Here is a 26,301-nt window from a genome sequence, read left to right on the forward strand (position 1 = left end):
CAATGAGCTCAAGCATAGCAACGATTGTGAGGATGGCACAGGACTAGGCAGTGTGTTGTTCTGTTGTACATATGGTGGCTATGAGTTGGAACTGACTCAACAGCACCTAATAACAACAACAGCTTCCAGAAGTGTGAGACAGTACATTTCCATTCTTATAAGCCACCCAATTTATGGCACTTTGTTTAGGCAGCCCTAGAAAACTAGTACAGAACCTCGCTGTTGTTGGCTGTCATTGAGTCAGCCCTTGCTTGACTCATGGAGACCCCACACACAACAAAATGAAACGCTGCCCGCTCCTACACCATCCCCGTATTGGGCTGTGGATCGGACCATTTTGATCCGTAGGTTTTCATTGGCTGATTTTTGGAAGTAGATCACCAGGCCTTTCTTCCTCGTTTGTCTTAGTCTGGAAGCTCCACTGAAACCTGTTCAGTAAAATAGCAACGTGCAAGCCTCCACTGACAGATGGGTGGTGGCTGTGCATGAGGTGCCTTGTCTGGGAATCAAACCTGGGTCTCCAGCATGGAAGGTGAGAATGCTACCACCAAATTACCACTGCACCCTGTAATACAGAACCTTAGAAATAATTTATTACAGCTCCCTCATCTTATAGACAACAAAACTGAAGGTCCAATGAGGCAAAATGCTTTGTGCATGAACACATTCTCAAGGCAATGCCAGCCTAGAGTGTGTAAATGCCTTGCTGAAGAGCAAAGCAGAAAAAGGGTGGAGTTACCAGTAAAAGGGCCATTAAAGTCCATAACTGAGAAGTGACTCCCACACTAATTGAACTGTATGTGCAAATGGCAGCATTTGCAGAGAAGCAGGAAGGGAGACAATTAACATGCAGATCAGACCATCGCTAAGAAGAATGCTGAGGAGTTCAGAATCAAACGTTAGGTACTTTACATAGCCTATTAATGTGTTTGCCTGAGGGAAAATGCACCCACTATAATTATGCATATTTGGAGGTATGGGCTATGTGAGAGAGATTGATAAGGATAATTGGTAGGGGTTTCAGTTTGCAAACTGCTGGCTCCACGCTGACAGTCAACTATAAAGACACTGGGGGCACGGAGGATGCCCCTTTTTCATGACTGCTACATCTGCGTCCTGCCAGGAACCATTTTAAGATCTCTTGCAAATCCAAGGTGAGTTTTAGAACCCAGTTTCTGGCCAAGTCATAAATCTATGAAGACAAATCGCAAATCATTCATCTAAGTCTTGGCTAGTTGCTGGTTTTTCTGTGAGCACTTAAATTTATTAAATCGATAGTTATAGAATCCCAGGACATTTGGCCAGAGAATGTGCTGGTTGTTCTCTCTCTCTCTTTTTTTAAATAAGATTATTTTTAAAATTATAACAAAGTTAATCCCCAAAACTGCAAAAGCTATAATACCTGTTCATTCCTATAAGCTGGTGAGTTTTGAGCCTCTGTTTAAAGGAGTCTAATATTTCCCAGATCAGTAGTAAAAGGGAATTTCTGAGAATGAGCTCTTACAAGAAAAGCACCTGACTAAAGTTTCCTGAAATCTGAACAGAAACTATATGAAGGAGTTTATTACAAAACACAAGTGCTGTGGAACTTACTGAAGAAAGTGAAAATGTAAGCTGAATTTTCTCTGAGAAGTTTCATAATTCTTTATGAATATATACATTGAGTCCTGTTAACGAGGTCATACCAGAGTAAGGTAGGTGAGTTATAAAAAGGCAGAACAGACACAGACACACACAGAGGGAAGACAGGTGCCATGTGACGAGGGTCCACAAGCAAAGGGGTGACAAGGGTTACAGGCAGACGCCAGAAACTAGGAGCGAGGCCCACAGAAGGAATCGATACCGCTCAGGCTCTGATTTGGGCTTTTAGCTCCCAGAAATGTAAGAAAATAAATTTCAGTTCTTCAAAGCCACTCACTTGTGGCATTTCTGTTACGGCAACGCCAGGAGCCTAAGACACTGATAGTGAAAAGAAGACCGAATGTTTCAGTGCCCGCGTCTCTATAGGAAACAGCAGAAAGTTTGGAAAATGGTGGCTTGTCCAGAGTGAGATGAGCTCGGGCTAGGATCTCTTGTTCAAAGCATTAGTGCTGGGCAGGTCAGTATTTTAACTCAATACCCTGATGTCCAGTTACATGGCCTGCCAGGACCAGGGAGCATCTGTCACCTGGTATCACGTCACCCAGAGACTCTTCTGAACGTGCCCTACTTTTCTTGCAATTGGACTCAGGGAGTAAGATAAAACTGGGAACTCAGGACTCAAATTCCCAGCTCTACTTCAATGATTTCAGTACATATCCGGGGGAAACTCCGCAACTTCCGAGCATCGCCATGAGCAATGAGTAATCCAAAACAATGTGAAGTCTAGAACAACACTAATATTGTGATCTTTAGTGTAAGATGATGATGTCTACAGAAATTAGACAACCTACATAGGACACTGAAGCAATATAAAATACCTATATATATATATTTAAATATTTAAAGCCATCAAGATAATTACCTCAGGCAAGGAAGGAGCTTTGCTTTCATTTAATCCTGCCCTCTACGTTTTCCTAAGTAGACGACGTATGGGTCTTGTTCTGGGTAAATGACTGTATATGTGTCTTAGTTTCCTAGGACGGCTGTAACAAGATACCACAAAGTGAGTGGCTTTATTGTCTCAGTGTTGGAGGCTAGAAGGCCAAATCAGGGCAGTGCCTGAGGGGGAGGCCCCTTCCTTGTTGGTAGCCCCAGGCATTTCTGGGTGTCCCTTGGCTTGTAGACAGCTCCTCACACTTTCTCTTACCCCTCCATGTGTATCTCTTCAACTGTGTTTTCCCTTCTCATAAGACAACACTCAGAAGAGGTTAAGTTTGGAACACACCCTACTCCAATATAACCTCATTAACAAAACAAAAGACAATGCCTTTTTCCAAACCAAAACAACAAACTAAACAAAGCTCTTTGCTGCCCAGTCCATACTCATAGGGCCCCAAAAGACAGAGCAGAGCTGCCCCATAGGGTTTCCAAAGAGCAGCTGGTGGATTCATTCAGCCACTCCTTAGAAACCCTACAGGGCAGTTCTGCTCTGGCACGGTTCATACAATGAAAAGTTCTGAAGATCAGATACGAACAAGTGAAAAGGTTAAACACAGAACTGCAAGGGGAAAAAGAAAGACCAGGTAAGAGGAAGGAATTGGCACGGAAGCCTATCAAAAAATAAAAATGGCTAACACCTAAACCAGCCCATGCAATAAAGTTGTTCAGGTAATTAATTTGTGTATCTCCAAAAAAAAAAAAAAACCAAACCCACTGCTGTCAAGTCAATTCCAACTCATAGTGACCCTATAAGACAGAGTAGAACTGCCTCATGGAATTTCCAAAGAGCACTTGGTGGATTCAAACTGCTGACCTTTTGGTGAGCAGCCGTAGCTCTTAACCACTGTGCCACCAGGGTTTCCCCAAAGAAACCATTACTAAATAAGTGGCAGGAGTGGAAGAAAGTACCTACCCTGGTAGGCAGGAGACCCAGCCTACTGCCCGTCTGTACAACTTCAGACTGCATTTTGCCTCTCTGTGCCTCAGTTTCCTCATCTGTATACTGAGAAATGAAGTCTCTTCCATTTTAGAAATTCCGAAGTTCTATTCAGTACCGGTAAGTCAGTTGTCATCGAGTCAATTCCAACTCATGGTGACCCCATGTGTGTCAAAATAGTACTGTGCTCCACATGGCTTTCTTTCTTTTTTTTTTTTTTTTCCAGTTATTTCATATTCTTTTTTTTTTTAATTTTGTTTTTGAGAATATACACAGTGAAACATACACCAATTCAACTGTTTCAACATGTACAATTCAGTGACATTGATTACATTCTTCGAGCTGTGCAGCCATTCTCACCTTCTGTTTCTGAGCTGTTCCTCCACCATCAACATGAACTCACTGCCCCCTAAGGTTCCTATCTAATATTTTGAGTTGCTGTTGTCATTTTGATCCCATATAGATAGTTTTTAAAAGAGCATAATGCTCAAGGCAGGCTTTTTTTTTTTTTTAACTATCATTTGGTTTGAAGAAGATTTCAGGGGATATTTTCGGTTTAAGTTTGAAAGATTATCTCAAGGCAATAGTTTCAGGGGTTCATTCATCCCCCTCGGCTCCGTAAAGTCTGGAGTCCATGAGAATCTCCTCAGGGTTTTCAATGGCTGATATTTCAGAAGTAGATCTCCAGCCCCTTCTTCCAAGTCACCTCTGGGTGAACTTGAACAACCAACCTTTCGGTTAGCACGTTAACTGTTTGCACCACCTAGAGATTCCTCTATTCAGTAACTGACAAGTGTATATATGAATTAGATTCAGGTCAAGTAATATTTCAAATGAGCCTAGAAATAGATTTAGGCGCCCTCAGCAGCTGTGGCTTGGCCCTGATGTGGCTTCTCCTGGAACAGCCACCTCTGAAAGAGACCCAGCAGGGAAGCAAGCATCGCCCAGCCCAGCCTGGCTCCCAGGGCGGGGGCCTCTGTTCCTGCTCTTACCTCAGCAGCATAGAAAGCTCTGTACAGGAGCATTCTCCTCACCACCAAGGCAGACGCCCACTGGCTCAGGAGACCCACAGCTTTGCTGTGCACAGGGAACTCAGCAGAGCATCAGGTGGGTCTGTTTTCTGATCTGTCACCACATACAGTTGAAAACACGCTGATCCAGTTCACTCCCGGCTTCTAGGCAAGACTGTACACAAACTGTCCCAGAAAGAGAGCCACTGACTCTTTTCTTAAAAATTTCCAAATAAGGAAACCCGACAACCTCTCTGGTGTCTCATCTCCCTACCTGGTAACCTAAATCTTTTCTGATACAACTAAAGCTCCCTCTTTCTTGTGCTATTCGCAGTGGGAATTAACAGAGACTGCTGGACTCATAAAGCTTCCATCCCATGCCGCCATGCCGGCCAACAGGTCTCTTGTATGCTTTTAATCTGATTGATTTTTCAGGGCTTATTTTTCAAATCTTTCAGAGCTTTTTGGGTTTTGCTATCTTCTGGGTCTATGCCAAGTTTGTTCAATGGTGAACTTAAGACGAACAGAATCTTAGAATGCAGAGGTGTAGGGAGCCTTAGAGATGACCTATCTGGCCACCCTCCTTCCTGTCACAGGTGAGTAAAATGACACCAAGTCAAAAGATGTGCCCAATATCACGAGGCTCATTGGCGGGTGTGGTTGGGCCTGAGTCCAGCCTCCTTGTTCTTCCTCTTTCCTTTATAAAGAATTTTTAAACTTAAGATAGAACTCTGCTCTTTAAATAAGACCTACTCAAATAGTAAGTATTGTTTCCCCATGATTTCAATTTCGAATATAATTACATGTATGTTTCCTGCACATGTTGTTGTTGGTAGCTGCTGTCAAGTTGGCTCCTGACTCATGGCAACCCCATGCACAATGGGACTGGACCACTGTGATCCATAAGATTTTTGCTGGCTGACTTTTTGGAAGTAGATCACCAGGCCTTTCTTCCTAGTCCATCTTAGTCCAGAAGCTCCACTGAAACCTGTTCAGCATCACAGCAACACGCAAGCCTCCACTGACAGATGGGTGGTGGCTGCTCATGAGGTGCACTGGCTGGGAATCAAACCTGGGTCTCCCACCTAGCAGGTGAGAGTTCTACCCCTGAACCACCACTGCCTCTCTCCTGCATACGAGGAAGAACTTAATCTAAGTGTTGAGAAGGCACTGTCTAGTCTAGGCTGAGAGTAACATGTGCAAACACTGTGTGCCCCTTCTGGGTGACGCTGACCCAGGTAGGGTAAGTGCCCCTGTATTCATCTGTACATTGATTCTTGACTTGGCATTAAGGCTGTCATTTTCCTTAGCAACCAAAAAGCGAACTGAATTAAAACAGCTCATCCTGAGGCAAAATGTTCAAAGGCTCAAATTCATCGATGAATACTGTATACCCTAAGATTTATTTAGAAAAGAAAAGCAGCATGATTTCAGACATTCCATTCTTCTGGCTGTTGTGTGGAAGTCGGTGAGTTGCTTCCTCGTCTGCAGTGTGGCTCCTTGTTTCCACATCTGTCTCCCTCAGCAGACCATGGCTCGCAGACTACGTGTTATGTCACAGCACACACTCAGGTCTTGCACATAGTAGGTACTCAGTAAATGGTTCTATAAATGAACAAACTCATAAACTAATAATACACAGGGCTTTTAAAGTCTAATATCACCTTCTTTGAGGAGTTTAATCATAATACTCTTGTTTATAAAGAGCCCTGGTGGCACCATGGTTAAGCCCTCTGCTGTTAACTGAAAGGTTGATGTTCGAACCCACCAGCTGCTCTGCAGGAGAAAAGGCCTGGTGATCTGCTCCTGTGAAGATTACAGCCCAGGAAACCCTATGGGGCAGTTCTGTTCTGTCCTATAGGGTCACTATGGGTAGGAATTGACTCGGCAGCACACAACAACAACTCTTACGTATACACTTATCATGTCCCTCCTGCTGGAAGGTAGAAGCACCTAAAAATAAAGGAAGTGAATGTTTCAAGTTTACATGAAACTACTTTGCTGGAAAAACTACTTTGGTGACTAAAAAGCAGTAAGAGTCCCCAGGCAGGAGTCCCCGGGCAGTGCAAATGGTTAACACACTCAGCTGCTAGCTGAAAGGCTGGAGGTTCAGTCTACCCAGAGGCACCTCAGAAGAAAGGCCCGGTGATCTGCTTGTGAAAAATCAGTCATTGAAAGCTTTGCGGAGTACAGTTCTTCTCTGATACAAACACAGGCCCCATGAGTTGGATTTAGCTTGATGGCAGCTGGTGGGTCTCTGGGCAGTCTGTGAGCTAGCCTGTGCTGATGTTACCTGGTAAAATCTCCTGGGATGAACTAAGTTTACCAAGGACCATTCTGGAAGTAATTAGGAATGTGCTACTGGTATCTGCTTGCGTGTAATTTTCATATTAACTTATCTGGGCTATGAAATTCATCCTTAGGCCATTCTAACTGTTGCCACTAAGCAAATTTGTTTATTTATATCTACGTTTCTCCTTTCAGTGAACATCTATGGTGCACACGGTTAACATTTCTGGCTGCTAACCAAAAGGTTGGAGGTTTGCGTCCACCCAGAGGCACCTTAGAAGAAAGGCCTGGAAATCCATCCACTCCTGAAAAATCAGTCATTGAAAACCTCAGTTCTACTCTGACACATGTGGGGTCGCCATGACTCAGAGTCCAGTCAACAACAACTGTTCTTTTTTTTTTTTTAAATATCTTCTATATGCCAAGTCCTGTGCTAGCTGCTAGCTGCTGGGAACACAAAGATAAGATGTGACCGTATCCAGTTTGGTAGGGGAGAGACACAGGTAACTAGGATACAGGGTGCTTTAGTTGGGTACCTAGGGGGACTTTTTAGAGGCACAGAAAGGAAGAAATTCCTCTTCCTTGAAGAGTCAAAGATGGCCTCCCAGAGGAAGTGACATTGGAACTGGATTTTGATAGATGAGTAGATTACTTGAAGATCAGTTAGTCTTTTTCCTTATTCATGTGGGATTTTTAATCTATATTCTCCATAGAAAATCCATCTATGTTGGAATCAAAGAAAGCAATAGCTAATGGAGAAATGAGAAGACTAGTTGGACAATAATAATAATTAAAAAAAAAAACCCAGTTGCCATTGAGTTGATTCAGACTCATGGCAAACCCATGTGTGTCAGAGTAGAATCATGCTCCGTAGGGTTTTCAATGGCTGATTTTTCGGAATGGGCTACTGGTATCCACCTGAATGGGATTTCCATACTGACTTATCTGGACTTATCAAGATCACCAGGCCTTTTTTCCAAGGCATACATGGGTAGACTCCAACCTCCAACCTTTCAGTTAGTAACTGAGCACATCACCCAGGGACTTCTATAATACACCCTCTCCTCACTTATCGACATGGTTAAACTCCAAAGACCAGGTCATTCTGCGAAACTGACACTACGTGGAAATGGAGGATGATCACATCAGATCACAAAGTGGATGATGACTACATCATTACATAACTGCCAAATCACATCATTATATAACTGGCAAATTACATCATGAAACTGCCAAATTACATCATTACATAACTTGCAAATCACATTATTATATAACTGCCAAACCACTGAGTATTATGGCTCAGCCAAGTTGACACAAGCTTTCACCATCAAAGCCAGCATTACCCTTGTCTCGCACCTTGGCGTTCATTAGTGCTAGATGTAATACATTAATGTGCAAAATAGTCGGATAGGAGATTTTTTACTATTGTTGTAAATGTGAAACGTCGGATAATGAGATAGTTGATAAGTGAGGAGAAGGTATAATAGCTAATGTTTATTGAGCGGTTAAAAAAATCAGTGTTCAATCTTTTCTATGCATTATTGCATTTGATTCTTGCTACAACCATATACCAAACCCCAAAACCAAACCCACTGCTGTCGAGTCGATTCCGACTCTACAACCCTATACAGTGTTATTATGATTCCCACTTTCGATAGAGGGGATTAAGACTGAAATAGCCAGCTCCGGGTCACATAGCTGTGAGAAGCCTTCTGCTGATGCTGAGCTGGTGCAGGGCAGTACCCTCAACACCACAGGCCAATGTGGATGCAGGCCTCACCCAAGGGCTCCTTTTCTAGCACATTTGGCAGTCTGGTTCCTGTAACTCAAGGATCTCTGCCCTTCTTTGGGGTTTCTCACCTCTGACCTCATGATGATAAACACTCTTCTGCAACATTTTATTTCAGACTGGGGCCCTCCCTTCCTGGGCTTTTTTTTTTTTTTTTTTTTTGAGAAGTCTAAATGTCTCTTCTCTTCAGTTACTCAACATCTTGAGGAGAGTTAAGGGGGGAAGTAGAACACCACCAGACTTGATCTTGCCCCTCCTGCTTGTGTCTCCCTGCCTCTGGTGAAGAAAGGGATTCTCCCGAGCAGTAGCCTCCACACCCCTGTCATTCATGCATTCATTGACTGTTAATAAAGCACTTACCACAGCCTAGGTACTGGAGATACAAAGATGAATAGTGAGTAATCCTTGCTCTTGAGGAGCATACAGTGTAGTGAAGGGAAATGGTTGTCCAAATTAATGACTACATTGACATGAACACCTTAAAGTTATTGTTATCATGATGCTATGGGAGCCCAGAGAAAGAAGCACTTAACTCTGCCTGGGAAGGGAAGGGAAGGCTTTCCGGAGAAGGCAATATTGACATTGAGCTAAGAGTCTTAAGGAACAAGTGGGAGCTTTCAAAATGGATAAGGGCATTTTAAGGAGAGAAAACAGGCCTTCAAAACAGGGAGACAAGAAAGCGTGCTGTGAGGAAGCTGTGGGAGGTTTGGTGTGGCTGAAGCCAGGGAAGTATGAGGTGGAACAACAGGAGAAGAGGCTGAGGAGGTAGCAGCGTGGTTCTCTTCCTCACTAGCTCTTGTTTCTAGAAGGAAAACTTTGGTAACTTTGGTTCTCCTTGCTATCTCAAGTCAAAACGCTTACTGTACTCACTTCAGGTAATATGAATGTTCCTCACCCTCCCCAACCAACAAAATGACCATGCCTGGAACCCCTTATGTCCTATTTGTATGTACACAGATAGCTTCCTCTTCATATCACAATCTCCCATGTAGAAAATATAGTTCTGCAAACTGAGGAGGGAACTGGTCATGTTAGAGAGGGAAAAATGGGGATCCTGAAAAGTGAAGTTACTCCCCAAAGTCTCAGAGTGAGTCAGTGATTAATCCAAAAAGAGAAGTAGGGTCTCTGGAACCTTGGTTTGGGCTAGCCAAGGTGTGGGAAAAACACCAGTCAATGAGCATTTAAGCAACTTGAAGTTGAAAAACCCTTGAGATACACAGTCCCTGAAACATAGTTTACGCCTTATACGTGGATGGAGAGGGGAATCTGGGAAGGACTTTCTTCTTCCACGTGTTTCAAGACTGGCGCAGGTTCCTTAGTTCACAGCCTCAGCTATGCTAGAACACAACCCACTTTTCTCCAGTCTAAGCCAACGTTAAGGAGTTTCAAGCACCCCACATACCTCATCCTAGCACTAATGATCATATCTTCCTTTTTAAAATTGGGCTTCCTATGTAAAAAAAAAAAAAGAATGAACTAGGAAGCAACCCGGTATGGTGAAGAGATGCTGGATTTTCTGACTCAACCACTTCTTGCTGTGAGTTTTTGTACAGTAACTGTTACCTAAATTTTCTGAGCCTCAGTTTCTTCTTCTGTAAAAAGGGAATATTGATAATGCAACCATAAGCCAAGGAGGAGTAGAATGGCTGCACAACTCAAAGAAAATAATCAATGTCAATGAATTGTACATGCAGAAACAGCTGAATTGGTCTATGTTTTGCCATGTATATTCTCAACAACAACAAAATAAATAAAAGCAAAAATAATACAACCACAATGCTGACAAGATTGTGTTAGGATTTAGTGAGACAATGTGTTTAAAGTTTATACTGCAATGACAGGGAAAGGAAGGAAGAAAGAAAGGGAGGGAGGGAAGAAGGAAGGAAGGAAAAGCAAAATAAAAAAGAACTAGAACTTTTACAAGATCATCTAGGGAAACAAACCCAAATTTCCGCTATAAATTGTATGAAATACTATATAGAGTCATCATCTATAACCACACTTAACTGTGTATCTGTGTGTGTGTAAACCTAGATTTCACATGTGTGTTCTATGTCTAGATGTCCTTAGCCTGGCTGTTTTGGTTCTTGTACCATATTTCTCATCCGCAGTCTATGAAGCCATAACTTCGGGTGGTACGGCAAAATTTGTAAGTGATGCCAGCCAGAAGTCAACAGCCTTGGTATTGACTGATTTTGTGTTGAGTGGTCAAGGGCTAAGGCTTAGGCTTAGCCTTGCCTGAGATACTGACAGTGGAAAGCACCTTCTAATCGTTGAGGAAGTATGGCCAGAGTGGGAAGGTGTACAGCAATTTTAAGATAGTGAGCCTAACCACATCCATCATGAGTCAAGAAAAGCTAAGTGATCTCTGTGTATCTGTGATGAGGACCACTGGGCAGTGCTTCCTCACTCTCAGGTGTACCAAGACACAATTCTGTTAGCTGTACTCTACCTTCCATCTTCTCTTCCATTCTCTAATTCTCCAGGCATTTTCTCCATTAGTTTGAGCTGAAAAACCCTGAGACTATATACAGCAGACATTTGCATATTAGCAATGAGAATAGAAGCTTCTATGGGTCCTTAATAACTTGACCTTGTTTTCAATAGGCTCCTCGAGGCTGTTGTTTTAGAGTATCTGGTGACAAGCTTGCTCTCCGAAAAAGGCAAAATAAGGAGGTCTAGATTAATGGAATCAAGCAATCTGTATTAATTTGACGAGCTATACTTATCTTCATTTGTTGGAAGTTACAGTTTGGTTGGCAGATATTTACCAGTAACAATTTACTACAGGATATGCTATAACATCCCTTTGTCAACACTTTAAGTGGGTAACAGCCTAATCTACCTTCACAGCCATCATTTTAAGGACTTCGTACCACATAATCCTCAAGCATTGATTTGTTTGTTTTTCAAATATATTGGGTATACCAGCAGACCTACTCAAAGCAGAGCCAGGATCTTTTCCTGATGGAAAGGATGGCATTAGGAATAGTCACTCAATACTTAATCACAGAAGGGAATATTTAGACTTGTCCTTAGGAAGCAATTAGTGAATAATGGTAGAAGATGCAATGCAGTTTAAACAAGGGCAGAAGATGCAACGCAGTTTAAACAAGAAACAATTAGCACCTTTAAAAAACTGCCAGTATAAAATGGACAAGAGCCAAGCTGTGAATCCTGGCTCTGCCACTTAATATTGGCCAAGGCACTTAAACCTTCTTGAACCTCAGTTTTGTCATATGTTACAAGGAGATAATAGTATCAGCTATACATAGCTACGGTATGGAAATAAAAGAGCAAATATATATCAAGTGCGTAACAGGGTGCCTAGGAAATAGTAAGGCCTCAATAAAGTCAGTAGTGACAGCAGCGTGAAACATGCATAGAGATTGATAAAATGGGGAAAGAGAAGGAGAAAATAAGACCCAAGAACAGATGTAGGAAGTAGATCGTTCTTTCCCTATTTTATTAATGAGGAAGATGAGCCTCAGAAGGGTTAAGAGACTTGCTCAGACTCCACATTTAGTAAAAGTCTAGAATCTGAATCCAAATCTGCCTCCAGATTTGCTCCTTTTTCTTTACCAAACCTGCCTCTTTCACACACTAGAACAGCAGACCCTCAGGCTCATAAGCTTAACAAAGCTGACACTACATATGATATAAGGAGTCCTGGTGGCACCACGTTAAGTGCTGGGCTGCTAACCAAAAAGTTGGTGGTTCAAACCCACCCAGTAGCTCTGCAGGAAAAAGACCTGGCAATGTGCTTCTGTAAAGATTACAGCCTAGAAAACCCTATGGAGCAGTTTTACTCTGTCACATGAGGTTGCTATGAGTCAAAATCAACTTGATGGCACCTAACAACATATGTGATATTGGAGGAAGAACTGAGGCCCCGAAAATGCAATGAACAAGCAGGATAGGTGTGGAGAGAGGAGAAAGATGGTGTGACCATCACCAGATAGCTTAAGAGTCACAGCTGTCCTTCTCTGTGGTCACAGGGAAGAAACAGGGACTCGGTGGTATTTTCATGAAAAGTCTCAACTTGAAAGACACCGAGGGAAAGGAGGAATCCGAAAGTCCTCCAAGGCGCACACAACATTCAATCTTTCCACAGGAGAAACTTTCAAAATGTTTTGAAGCATTGAGGCTGTCAGGGGGAGGTGATGACATGTTTTTAACATGAAGAAAGAGTTACTCAACCATGAAACACTGCACAAATGTTCTTCATGTTTCCATGAACCTCATTTTATCCCTATTACCCAGCTTTCTCCATAAGAAACATATCCTTCTCCTCTTTCCTAACCCTGGTGAAGGCAACCTGAGCTGATGACGCCCAGGATGTACAAAGGGCTCACATTTAAAATGTTTCATCAACAGTTAACAATGATGCAATTCTAATTCTAAATTTTGCCTGGGAAATAACGAAGAGGAAAAAGATGCAAATTTTAGGCAAATACACTTGTGTATCTCCTTACCTCATACATTTGGATACACAGCTCAGGTAAATTTTAGTGAGGATTACCAAACTGAGGATCAAAATGCAGGGTATTGTTTAAAATTAAGGTAAGTATGTCATTAACTCACTTCTGTCTTAAAAGTGCAACCAGAGGGGAAAAAAACAAATTATCTGGGAGATGGCAGCTCACGTGCTGAATTAATTTGCCTGCTGACTTTGGTGTCTTGGTTTTTCTGTCTATGGAGAACATAATCCCTTTTTTCATTTTAACTTAGCTCAGCCAGTCAAGAAGTACATGCTTGCATGTGCGTTTGTCTGTACGTGTATGTATGTGTACATGCGTGCCTGTGCACGTGTGCGAGAGAGCAAGAAAGAGGCAGAGAGAGAAAGAGGGTGCCCACCCGTGTAACTGGTGCTGGACTAAAACAAGAATCAATGCTGCAACCACAGAACTGTGGCTTTGCTTGTTCCCCAATTTAACATCTTAGCTTTTCCTTCCGCCAGAAAAAACAACCGACCATATTTAAGAAATAGCCTCCCTGTAACTAGTAAGTGGGGCTGACAGCCACAGTTCTGAAGTTGAGCAAAACTTATTTTAACTCAGTAAGTGGGTCATTTTTGCTCTTTCTTCTTCCACTCACAATTAAAACAATCTTTTATTCCTTCATAGTTTTTAGGACACCTGTATTTGGCCCAAGGAGCACTGGTGGCGCAGTGGTTAAGAGCTACGGCTGCTAACCAAAAGGTCGGCAGTTGGAATCCACCAGGTGCTCCTTGGAAACCCTGTGGGGCAGCTCTACTCTGTCCTATACGGTCGCTGTGAGTCAGAGGCAACAGGTTTGATTTTTTTGGGTGGGGTTATGTTTGGCCTTTACTATACAATTATAAATACGTGTGCTTGGGCATAATACTAAATTGCTTTATTTATTCATGTCTTAGCAGTCACAAGACCCTGGAAATGCAAGTTGGCTAAAATTATTTTAAACTTGTAAGACAAAGAACTTTGTAAATCTTTGGAGGATGGGTAGCATGTTTTGTGTTCTATGCAGAGACCAGTAAGTTGCTATAAACTAAGTTGTTAGATGCACAGAGGAGCTGAGCAAACATAAATGTTGATGACGATGAGGAGAATAAAGAAGAGTCTGTTTAATAAAAACAATTATAATATGGATACATTTATTTGGGGAAAATTATGATTATATGGAGGGATCCCTGGGTGATGCAAATGGTTGGTTAACACACTCAGATGCTAACTGAAAGATTAGAGGTTCAAGTCTACCCAGAGATGCCTGGTAAGGAAGGACTGACAAATTCTGAAAAATCAGTCATTGAAAACCCTGTGGAGCACAGTTCTGCTCCGACACACACATGGGGTTGCCAAGAATTGGAGTCGGCTTGATGGCAACTGGTAAACTGGTCTCACTATCTGAGCTCAACTCGAGGGCTTAGGTACAATTAAGCTGCTGCCTGTTATTCTAGGAGGTTGCCTTGGAGTTTGGTAGTTAATATAAAATGGTTCCATTGCAAAAAAATTTAAGTATCGAAACACACAAATGAATGAACCAGCCTTCGAATGTGAAGATGACACCAGTAACTACCTCCCAGGATGCATTAATGTGGCCAACTAAACCCAGTGCCGTCGAGTTGATTCCGACTCATAGCGACCCTGTAGGACAGAGTAGAACTGTCCCATAGAGTTTCCAAGGCGCACCTGGCGGATTCAAACTGCTGACCCTTTGGTTAGCAGCCGTAGCACTTAACCACTACGCCACCAGGGTTTCCAATGTGGCCAAAGTACTTAGAAAAACAGCCAATTCAAAGTAAGCGATTTATGAGCTAAGATGAAATTTTTTTCTTTCCTCTGCAGCTGCCGTATGTTACAAGGTGGAGTGACTATGAAATTGCTGGGAAGACTGATGCAATGATTGAAATTGACAAACCAAAACATCAGGGAGAGTCAGTAGTACAAGAAGGGAAGTTGAATCAGAAGGGAACTGAGGAAAGCACCCGGGAGATGCCATCTGGGGCGCCCAGAGGCTACAGCAGCTGTGGGGAGATGTCCCTAGAAGACGAACATCTAAGCAGGAGGGGACTTCTTAGAACTTCCAAGTGAACACAATGTGAAACATGAGCTCCTCTGATTCAAGATGTGCGTTGCTATTCTGGCAGAACAGGGACAAATCTGCTGACACTGATGAGTTTTCTATTTCATCGGGTTCTGATGCTGCTTTTTATTTCTGCAACGTTCAATATGTAGACAGAATAGTATTGCTTCATTCGATGATATCTATGAGCTGGGGAGGTTTTCAGAAACCTCAATTCCTGGACACTAGCAGACAAAAACAAACAAACGAAAACCCTAGGAAGGCAACTGGATTCATCCAAGGTCATTCTGGTATAATATCTGCTATTATTCATAAAGTCCAATGCCTTTATAATCCTACCTTGTAAAGTGAATATTTGGCTCTTTGTAAATGTAATCTTAAGAAAAAATTTCTCAATTTTATTTTATCTAACCTGATTTCAAAATTTATTTGCCATTTCTCCTATATACACAGATGGGCCTGAGCTTTTTCAGCAACAAGAAGTTGACTTGAGAATTTTCTGAGAATAATCCAAAGTAACTAAGCCGAAGTTAATGATATCTGTTCTTACATTCTTTGCCACCAAAGAAGTCCATTACTGGGTACATAGTTTTGGTGAGGGAAGCTAAGTTTCATCCCAGTGAATGTATTTAGACTAAAATAATGAAATTATTATTTTGCCTGGTTGCCACTGTCACTGCAAAATTTCCCAAATTCCTCGGGGTCAGAGGCCCTATAGTGTTTTGAGGCTTCGATGAAGAATAGTGCTTTGACAAAGATGAAGTGTGGCAAAATGCAAAGTATTATCTTATTGGTTGTATCTTCCCTCATAGCAGTCACTATAGGAAGTCAGAAAGTATTTAGTAAGAGAAATCAAAGCAAAGACATCCATGCATATTTAAGGAGCCGAGAAAAAATATTTGTGACAAATTTTCAATTCAATAAATATCATTAGCACCTACTGTGTGCCAGGAGAGATGGAGAAGAGTCAGGTCTCTTTGCAGATAGACTGTGAAACTCAAACAATATGGCTTATGCTATATGTGCTCAAAGATCAAAGTATTAAGCAAACACACACATAGACACAAAATAGTTGGTGGGGGAAAAGAACGGTCAGGAAAGGCCTCAGAAAAGACATGTCCCTTAAAGTGAACCTTGAACAGTGACCAGAGTTTTTTTACAAGTAAAGAAGAAAGCAATTGCAGAAACCGTTAGAGCAAAGCACGTGGAGTGAAAGAACATTCTGGTGGCTTGTGGTCTGGTATATCCACAATGTGGGGAAGCAAGGGGGTGAGATGGTGGGGGTTGAGCAGGAGGAAGTAACAAGAAATAAGGTTGGAGAAGTAGGTTCAGGCAAATTTGTAAAGAATTTTACAAAATTCTTTAGTAAAATTATGCATTAGTTAAAATACTTTTTCATTCTATTATTATTTGAAACCTGTGATGGAACCTCTCATTTATCAAAATAAAACCAATTTTGGATTTCTTGGAAATTTCTTCTCTCTCTCCCAAAACTGTGAGTCCCAAAATCTCTTTAGTCAGCATCAGTAATAAAAGCCTATAATCATCTATATCTGGGAAAAGTATGTTGACATGGAACGGAAGATCTGGTAATAGACAGATGAGGCAGTACGGAGCCTGGAATCTTGGCTGCTCTCTACTGCTTAACTGCCCAGTGGCCTTAGGCCAGCTCCATCAAGGATCTAAACCCATTCCTCATCTCTAAAGGTAGCTGAGATATTAAGTGAGATAATGCACATAGAGTGGCTGGGTAGAATATTTGCTTACCAATATGCAGTGTTATTATTACTGTTCCCCTCTTCTCTAATTTAAATAGATACATTTGAATAAGATTTTGCTTGTTGGCCTTCCCCTTCCCCAAAGGGTTGAGAGATAAAATTATAAATGAAGTTAAAACACTGAAATTGTTCCCCAAATTACTGATTATTTCCAGGCGCAGTATGAGGGTTAATTTTCTGTCAGTTTGGCTAGGCTATGGTTCTCAGTGGTTTCGCCAAACACTAGTCTAGTTGCTGTTCTGTATTGTAATGTAACGTAATATAATGTTATGGAATCATCGTCCATAATCTAATCTAATCAATCAGTTGAAAAGGGAGTTCCCTTTGGGTATGTTCTGTCTCCAAAGTATAAACAGATATTTTGGCAAAACTCTTCCTCTCACTTCACTCTTCCTGTTGCCTGACCCACAGATCTTGGGACACAAGCCTTCAGGAGTCTCCAGCTTGCCACCTGACCTATGGGTTTTGGACTTGCCCCCGCCCCCCCGCACCAATCACATGAGCCAATCCCTTGAAGTAAATACCTTTCCCTCTCCCTTTTTTTTTTTTCTCTCTATATACATTTCTGTTTCTCAAAAGAACCCTAAGACACATAGTTCACAGAGGAGACAAAATGCTACAAAGGAAAGAATCTCTGGAATTGCTACTGAAATGTCTTCCTAAGCACATCTCCACCACCATAGCAGTGCTTGTTCAAATTACAAGGTCCAGAAGACTATGTCCTGACTTTACTAGAGAGTAGATAGAATCAAGATGAATGGATGTTTTGTTATGATCCTTTCACAACCTAAATTTGATTTCAATCAAAAGACTTTTTTTTCTTTGAATTAACGTTTTCATATTCCTTTTTATTCCCTCCCAATGCATGGAAAATACAATCATGACTTTATATCTAAATCAATTTTATTCTCATTAATATTTTTCCTACACAATAAGACACAGCATATTTTTTAAAATCTCTTCCTTTCTGGGGTTCAAGCTCCTATCCCAACTCCACATTTTTGCTAGTTTAAAAATATTCAGGTGAGTTATAAAAATAATATTGATGGTCACAGTTTGCAACTTCCAGAAATTCACACTTACAGGTAAAGGGTTAATTCCATTTAAATTTGCCTCCACAGATGTTCTTTTAAAAATTTTCATACAAAGAAATTAAGATAAATTTATACAAATTCAAAAACAAGCTGCCTTTATTTGCTTAATGGTAAGTTGTTGTCATTGTTTTTATGTTGTCCTGAAGGAGTAATTTTGGAAAACAAGCTGCCATACTTGATTAGGAAAAATTGTGCTGATGAATGAATCTGTTTCCAATCTTAATGGCTTTTATGCTTATCTTCTGTCTCTGGTTCTTAACATTATTTGATAATGATCATTAAATAAAAGCTGATACTGAAAACCAAAGAAACCAAACCCATTGCCATCACGTCGATTCCCATTCATAGCAACCATACAGGGCAGAGTAGAACTGCCCCATAGGGTTTCCTAGGCTGTAATTTTTACAGGAAGAGACTATTACATCTTTCTCCCATGGAGCAGCTAGTGGATTCGAACTGCCAACCTTTCAGTTAGCAGCCTAGCACTTTAACCACTGCGCCAACAGGGCTGATACTACAAGACCCAAAGTCTCTATATTTCAGCAAAGTTTCTGGAATAAATACCCTACATCAACTTTAAAAGAACTTCTATTTTAGACAGAAGCCTTTTCCCAAGATTTAACTGGGTATTCATCTGTCTATGCATAAACATAATGGATAGTCCGGACAATCTTACAAACACAGTACAATTAAGCAACCCAATTTGCTTTTATTTTCAGAGAATAAATGGAGAGGAAGAGGCCTCTAATTCCATGTGGTTATTAAGCGCACCCATTAAAAAACCTTGGCGCCAAAATGACTCAAATAACCAGCAGCACACTCAGTCATGCCTGACTCAAGATGCTAACCCATCCATAAAAGTACCTTAGAAAAATGTTAGACCAACAGACCGACAGGAGCTAAAATTAAACCACCCCATTAGTCCACCGAGCAGCACAATCTAAATGATCGATATGGACTTGCTGAAAACATTTTAAAGGAGATAAAATCACAGTAAATATAACCTCTCTAAAATAAAGCAATAAAAATAAATTAGAACTTGGCTTCATTTAAAAAGGAAAAATATGAGTTTTTTTTCTCCGCCCCCCCCATGGGGAGAACTGTGGAGAACTTGAGGAGAACCCAAACCAATGAGCTGAGGGGTCCCATCATGACGGCAGCGCAAGGTGGCTGCAGGTTTCATGGGCAGTTAAAGGGTAGTGGGGCTCACAGAGGACTCAGAGGACAGGTGCTATCTCCAGTCCCCTGAAGCCAAAGTCTACAGTCAAAGAAACAGAGCCAAATAACCAGCAACTACACCATAAACACTTGGAGACAACAAAAAGCCAGGAGGAAAATTTACCTTGTAGAGAAACTGTCCTCGGTAGGACTGGCGTGTGATCAGAAACCCCCTTCTTTCTGATCTGGAGAACAACTTTGTCAACCCCGGGTGTGTGGTCACAAGGCAGGAAGTGACTAGAATGACAAATCATCAGCCAGGAAAGAAATAGATTTTGTCTTTATAAGGACATTTTACCGAACTTTTTTTTTTTCATGTCCCCTCCCCCACAGAAATCACCTGACAGAACAGGTCACACTGAAATGCTGAAGCCTCTTACCACTTCCTCTTCACAAGCATTTTTCTCTCTCCTTCCCTTTCTTTCTCCTCTAGCTTTCTCCTAGTAGGCACTGGACTGCTTCAACCATTCTGATTTCAGACAGCAAGGCACGCTCAGCGCTCCGCCTTCACTTCTTTTTCTGACCAGGATGGCAACGCAAAGCCCTGGTGCTAAGCTACTTACATCAGAAATCAACAAACTATTCATTTTTAGTGACAGAGCCAAGGGAAAAGGTGGCCGAACACCTGAAACAAGCTAAAAGGGACTCCCTTGGAAAAGTCCCACCCAGGTGAAGCTAAACCTCCCTTAAGAGTCCCCTAGCAGTGATCTTATTGGTACAAACAAAACAAAAGGATCTCTTTAAGGGCAGGGTTTGGAAAGGAGGGTTACTATATTCTTCACTCATTCTTTTATTTATAGAACACTTATGTGCTAAGGATCTCTTTAACCCAATTCATGACTTAAATTATTGAGAAGTTTCCTATCAAGAGCAGCAATACATTACACAGGCAACTTGCTAGAGTTAAACAGGTAGCCAAGTTCTTTCATATAGACCAGATATATTTTTTTTCTGAATACACATTTTATAAAATTAGCAGGGGGAAAAAAGTTATATTCTATGTCCAAGCCCCAGATGCTTGTTTGAGGGTGAATTCCAGTGTTTAAACACATTTCAAGTGCTGATAGCCTAACAGAGGGTGAAGTTTTCTCTACTTACACTGTAGCACCCTGAGTAATGCTGACTAAATATTAAGCATAGTCAACACACTGTGGTGGCTTTCATGTTGCTATGGTGCCAGAAGCTAGGTCACCAGGATTTCAGCTATCAGCAGAGTCACCCATGGCGGACAAGTTTCAGTGGAGCTTCCAGACTAAGACTAGAATGAAAGGCCTGGTGATCTACTTCTAAAAACTAGCCAATGAAAATGTTATGGATCACAATAGGACACTGTCTGATATAATGCTAGAAGACGAGCCCCCTATATCAAGAGGCACTCAAATATACAGTGGCTGCAATAATGGATTTGAGCACACCAACAGTTCCAACTCATAGCGACCCTATGTACAACAGAACAAAACACTGCCCAGTCCTGTGCCATCCTTACAGTCATTGCTATGTTTGAGCCCATTGTTGTACCCACTATGTCAATGCACCTTGTTGAGGGTCTTCCTCTCTTTCACTGACCCTCTGCTTCACCAAGCATGATGTCCTTCTCCAGGGACTGGTCCCTCCTCATAACATGTCCAAAATACTTGAGACCAAGTCTTGCCATCCTTGCTTCTAAGGAACATTCTGGCTGTACTGTGGACCTCCCTCATCAGGTGCCACATCCCTGTGGTTTCGTGCTGGAATGAAGATCCAACAGTAACACTTCCTAAAGGGGAACATATACACATTTCATTTACCTGAAAGAAGACAAAACAGTACCTTTCTGAATCTACTGATGCCTGGTCGTCTGAGATCTGAAGAATCGATAAAGCAGGGCTTCAAACTGGTTTGTTCTGGTTCAAACCTCTGCTGAGAATTTGCATTTCTAACAAGTTCCCAGGAAGTTAGACATAAGAATCATCTGGTGGATCTTATTAAAAATGTAGATTCTGATTCAGTGTATCTGGGGGTGGAAATGCAAATTCTCAGCAAGGAACTTGTCTTTCCTCTGTGTCTCTTCTCCTCTTTTATAGGGCACCACTCAGATGGGAGTAGACCCACCTTACTCCAGTATAACCTCATGTTGACTGATAACATCTTCAAAGACCCTGTCTCCAAACAAGGTCACATTCATAGGTACCAGGAGTTAGGGCTTCAACATAATTCAACTCATAACACCATCAATTATGAAAGTGGTGAAAAGACACAGTGAGACATTGATGCAGATGCAGAGATGACCTTTGAAGATGGTAAAGCATATGTAATTATGACTAGCAGTTGGTTCAAGTTAAAATTAAGGAGTGTAGGATTCCAGATGATGTTTAGATTCTAAAAGCTGAAAGCAGTTGAAATGGGTGCTCTTATAACCACCCAGCTGAAGGAGTCCTCTTCAACCCGAGCACCACGTCCGCTCTTCACCACAACAGCCACCCACTACCACCTCACCCACATCCTGCACTTGGTCCTTATGAGCCTCCGCCTACTCTCTCAATCTTAACCTCTTCATCTGCCTCCCTGTGGGGCAGGTCTACTTAGTGCAGGCAGTTTTAGGTCTTAGACTTTGTCATGGTTTGAATTGTGTTCCCCAAAAATGTCAACTTGGCTAGGCCATGGTTCCCAGCATTGTGTGATTGTCTACCATTTTGTCATCTGATGTGATTTTCTGGTGTGTTGTAAATTCTATTTCCATGATGTTGATGAGGTGGGATTAGGGAAAATTGTGTTAATGAGGCAGGACTCAACGTACAAGATTAGGCTGTGTTTTAAGCCAATATCTTTTGAGATACAAAAGAGAGAAATGAGCAGAGAGACAGGGACCTCATACCACCAAGAAAGAAGAGCAGGAGCATGTGTCTTTTGGACCAAGTGTCCCTGCACGGAAAAGCTCCTTGACCAGAGGAAGACTGATGACAAGGACCTTCCCTCTGAACCGAGAGAGAGACAGCCTTGCCCTGGAGGTGGCTCCCTGAATTTGGACTTCTAGCCTACTAGACTGTGAGAATAAATTTCTCTTTGTTAAAGCCATCCTCTTTGTGGTATTTCTGTTACAGCAGCACTAGATAACCAAGACAGACCAATGAAACCTTTTCAGGAGGAGTATTTTATCAATCATTGTTTAGAACTGCTTGTTATGTTGTTGTGTTGTTAGGCCATTCAGTCAGTTCCGACTCACAGTGACCCCATGTACAGCAGAACAAAATAGTGCCCAGTCCTGTGCTATTCTCACAGTCATTGCAATTGGTGAGCCCATTGTTGCAACCACTGTGTCAATCTATTTCCTTGAGGGGCTTCCTCTTTGTTGCTGACCCTCTACTTTAACAAGTGTGACGGCCTTCTCCAGGGGACTGATTCCTCCCGATAACATGTCCAAAGTGTGTGAGACATAGTCTTGCCATCCTTGCTTCTAAGGAACATTCTGGTTGTACTTCCTCCAAGACAGATTTGTTCCTTCTTTTGGCAGTTCATGGTATATTCAATATTCTCTGACATCACAATTCAAAGGTGTCAGTTCTTCTTTGGTCTTCCTTGTTCATCATCCAGCTTTCGCATGCATACAAGGTGATTGAAAACACCATGACTTGGGTCAGGCGTACCTTAGTCTTCAAGTTGACATCTTTGTTTTTTAAAACTTTAAAGAGGTCTTTTGCAGTACATTTGCCCAATGCAATGAGTCTTTTGATTTCTTGACTGCTGCTTCTGCGGGTGTTGATTGTGGATCCAAAGCAAATGCAATCCTTGACAACTTCAATCTTTTCTCCATTTACCATGACGTTCCTTACTGGGCCAGTTGTGAGGATTTTTGTTTCTTTATATTGAGGTGTAATCCATACTGAAGGCTGTGATCTTTGATCTTCATCAGTAAGTGTTTCAAATCCTCTTCACTTTCAGCAAGCAAGATTGTGTCGTCTGCATATCACAGGTTGTTAATGAGTCCTCCTCCAATCATGATGCTGCATTCTTTTTCATACAGTCCAGCTTCTTGGATTATTTGCTCAGCATACAGATTGAATAAGCGTGGTGAAAGGATACAACCTTGGCACACACTTTTCCTGACTTTAAACCTCACAGTATCCCCTTGTTATGTTTGAACAACTGCTTCTTTATCTATGTACAGTCTCCTCATGAGCACAACTAAGGGTTCAGGAATTCCCCTTCTTCGCAGTGTTATCCATAGTTTGTTATGATCCACACAGTTGAATGCCTTTGCATAGTCAATAAAACACAGGTAAATATCCTTCTGGTGTTCTCTGCTTTTAACCAGTATCCTTCTGACATCAGCAATGATATGCCTGGTTCCACACTCTATTCTGAATCCGGCTTAAAATTCTGGCATTTCCCTGTTGATATGCTGCTGCAGCCACTTTTGAGAGATCTTCAGCAAAATTTTACTTGAGTGTGATTAATGATATTGTTTGATAATTTCCACATTCGGTTGGATCACCTTTCTTGGGGACTAGCCATAAATATGGATCTCTTCCAGTAAGTTGGCCAGGTAGCTATCTTCCAAATTTCTTGGCATAGATGAGTGAGCACTTCCAGTGCTACATCTGTTTGTTGCAACATCTCAATTTGTATTCTGTCAATTCCTGGAGATTTGTTTTTCACCAATGCCTTTGGTGCAGCTTGGACTTCTTCCTTCAGTGCCATGGATTCCTGATCATATGCTACCTCCTGAAATGGTTGAATGTCTACCAATTCTTTTTGGTACAGTGACTCTGTGTATTCCTTCCATCTTCTTTTGATGCTTCCTGCATTGTTCAGTATTTTGCCTGTAGAACCCTTCAGTGTTGCAACTCGAGTCTTCAATTTTTTCTCCAGTTCTCTCAGCTTGAGAAATGCTGAACATGTTCTTCCTTTTTGATTTTCTATCTCCAGGTCTTTGCAAGTGTCATTATAATACTTTGTCTTCTCGAGCCACCCTTTGAAATCTTCTGTTCAGCTCTTTAACTTCATCATTTCTCATTGCTTTAGCTACTCTGTGTCCAAGGACAAGTTTCAGAATCTCTTCTGACATCCATTTTGGTCTTTTCTTTCCTTCCTGTCTTTTTAATGATCTCTTGCTTTCTTCATGTATGATATCCTTGATGTCATTCCACAATTTGTCTGGTCTTCAGTCATTAGTGTTCTACGTGTCAAATCTATTCTTATGATGGTCTCTAAATTCAGGTGGGAAATACTCAAGGTCATACTTTGTCTCTCCTGGACTTGTCCTAATTTTACTCAGTTTCAACTTGAACTTGTATATGAGCAATTGGTGGCCTGTTCCACAGTCAGCCCCTAGCCTTGTTCTGACTGATGACACTGAGGTTTTCCATTGTCTCTTCACACAGATGTAGTCCATTTGATTCCTGTGTATTCCATCTGGTGAGGTCCACATGTATAGTCACCATTTATGTTGTCAAAAAAAGGTATTTGCAATGAAGAAGTTGTTGGTCTTGCAAAATTCTGTCATGTGATCTCCGGCATTGTTTCTACCACCAAGGTCATATTTTCCAACTATGAATCCTTCTTCTTTGTTTCCAACTTTTGTATTCCAATCACCAGTAATTATCAATGCCTTCTGATTGCATGTTCGATCAATTTCAGATTGCCGAAGTTGGTAAAAATCTTCCTATTTCTTCATCTTTGGCCTTAATGATTGATGCGTAAACTTAAATAATAGTCGTATTAACTGGTCTTCCTTGTAGGTGTGTATGGATATTATCCTATCACGGACAGCATTGCACTTTAGAATAGATCTTGAAATGTTCTTTTTGATGATGAAAGTGACACCATTCCTCTTCCAGTTATCATAGTAGACTATATGATTGATGGATTCAAAATGGCCAATACCAGTCCATTTCAGCTCACTCATGCCCAGGATATTAATGTTTATGCATTCCATTTTATTTTTGATGATTTCCAATTTTCCTAGATTCATACTTCGTACATTCCATGTTCTGATTATTAATGGATGTTCACAGCTGTTTCTTCTCATTTTGAGTAGTGATACATCAGCAAATGAAGGTCCCGAAAGCTTACTCCATCCACATCATTAAGGTTCACTCTACTTTGAGGTGGCAGCTCTTCCCCAGTCGTCTTTTGAATGCCTTCCAACCTGAGGGGCTCATTTTCTGGCACCACTATATCAATGTTCTACTGTTATTCATAAGGTTTTCACTGGCTAATTCTTTTCAGAAGAAGACTGCCGGGTGCTTCTTCCTAGTCTGTCTTACTCTGGAAACTCAGCTGAAACCTGTCTACCATGGGTGACCCTGCTGGTATTTAAATACTGGTGGCATAGCTTCCAGCATCACAGCAACACACAAGCCCCCAACAGTAAGACAAACTTACAAATGTGTGGGGAAAAGGTCGATAGTTCCCCATTACAATTTAATCTCATCTCTCTCTACTTCCTCAGCTGCCTTGCTCCATCAATTATCTCATGTTTTTCTACCATTTTAATCTCTTATACTCCCCCACTTCCCCTCCATGCATCGGCAGGATTTGTACAAAGGGAAAAACACTTTTGCTTCACGTATTACACATACCCCTGCCTTCAGTTATATGGCACCTCTGAGTCCTGAGCTTTGCTGGGGTTTGGTGGTATGATTTGACTTGCTTCTGGTTGGCTTCTCTCAATACAGGCTTGAGGTTCAGCTTTGTCTTGTTTGCTAGGGCACTTGCCACAAGTCCATCGATTTTATGGACTCCAATAGTTTGCTACCATCTCTTCTGTTAATTTCTCAGGGCTGCCATAACAAAGTATCACAAATTGAGTGGCTTATAAACAAACAAAAAACCAAACCCACTTCCATAGACTCAATTCCCACTTACAGCGACCCTATAGGACATAGTAGAACTGTCCCACAGGGTTTCCAAGACTGTAAATCTTTACGGAAGCAGACTGCTACATCTATCTCCCACAGACCAGCTGGTGGATTTGAACTGCAGACCTTTTGGTGAGCAGCTGAACATTTAACCACTGTACCACCAGGGCTCCTTGAGTGGCTTATAAGAACAGAAATTTATT

General features: G+C 41.6%; 1 protein-coding gene across 1 annotated transcript in view; it reads right to left on the minus strand.

Annotated features, from left to right (window-relative positions):
• LCP1 (lymphocyte cytosolic protein 1) overlaps positions 1 to 19,513 on the minus strand; it is a 65,534-nt gene extending 46,021 nt beyond the window's left edge. Inside the window, exon 1 of the mRNA XM_023551298.2 lies at positions 19,384 to 19,513. The gene's annotated coding sequence lies outside the window, so the exon portion shown is untranslated. The remainder of the gene's footprint in view (positions 1 to 19,383) is intronic.
• Positions 19,514 to 26,301: the final 6,788 nt, after the last annotated feature.

This window comes from Loxodonta africana, chromosome 17, assembly GCF_030014295.1.
Source record: "Loxodonta africana isolate mLoxAfr1 chromosome 17, mLoxAfr1.hap2, whole genome shotgun sequence".
Classification (NCBI taxonomy): Eukaryota; Metazoa; Chordata; class Mammalia; order Proboscidea; family Elephantidae; genus Loxodonta; species Loxodonta africana.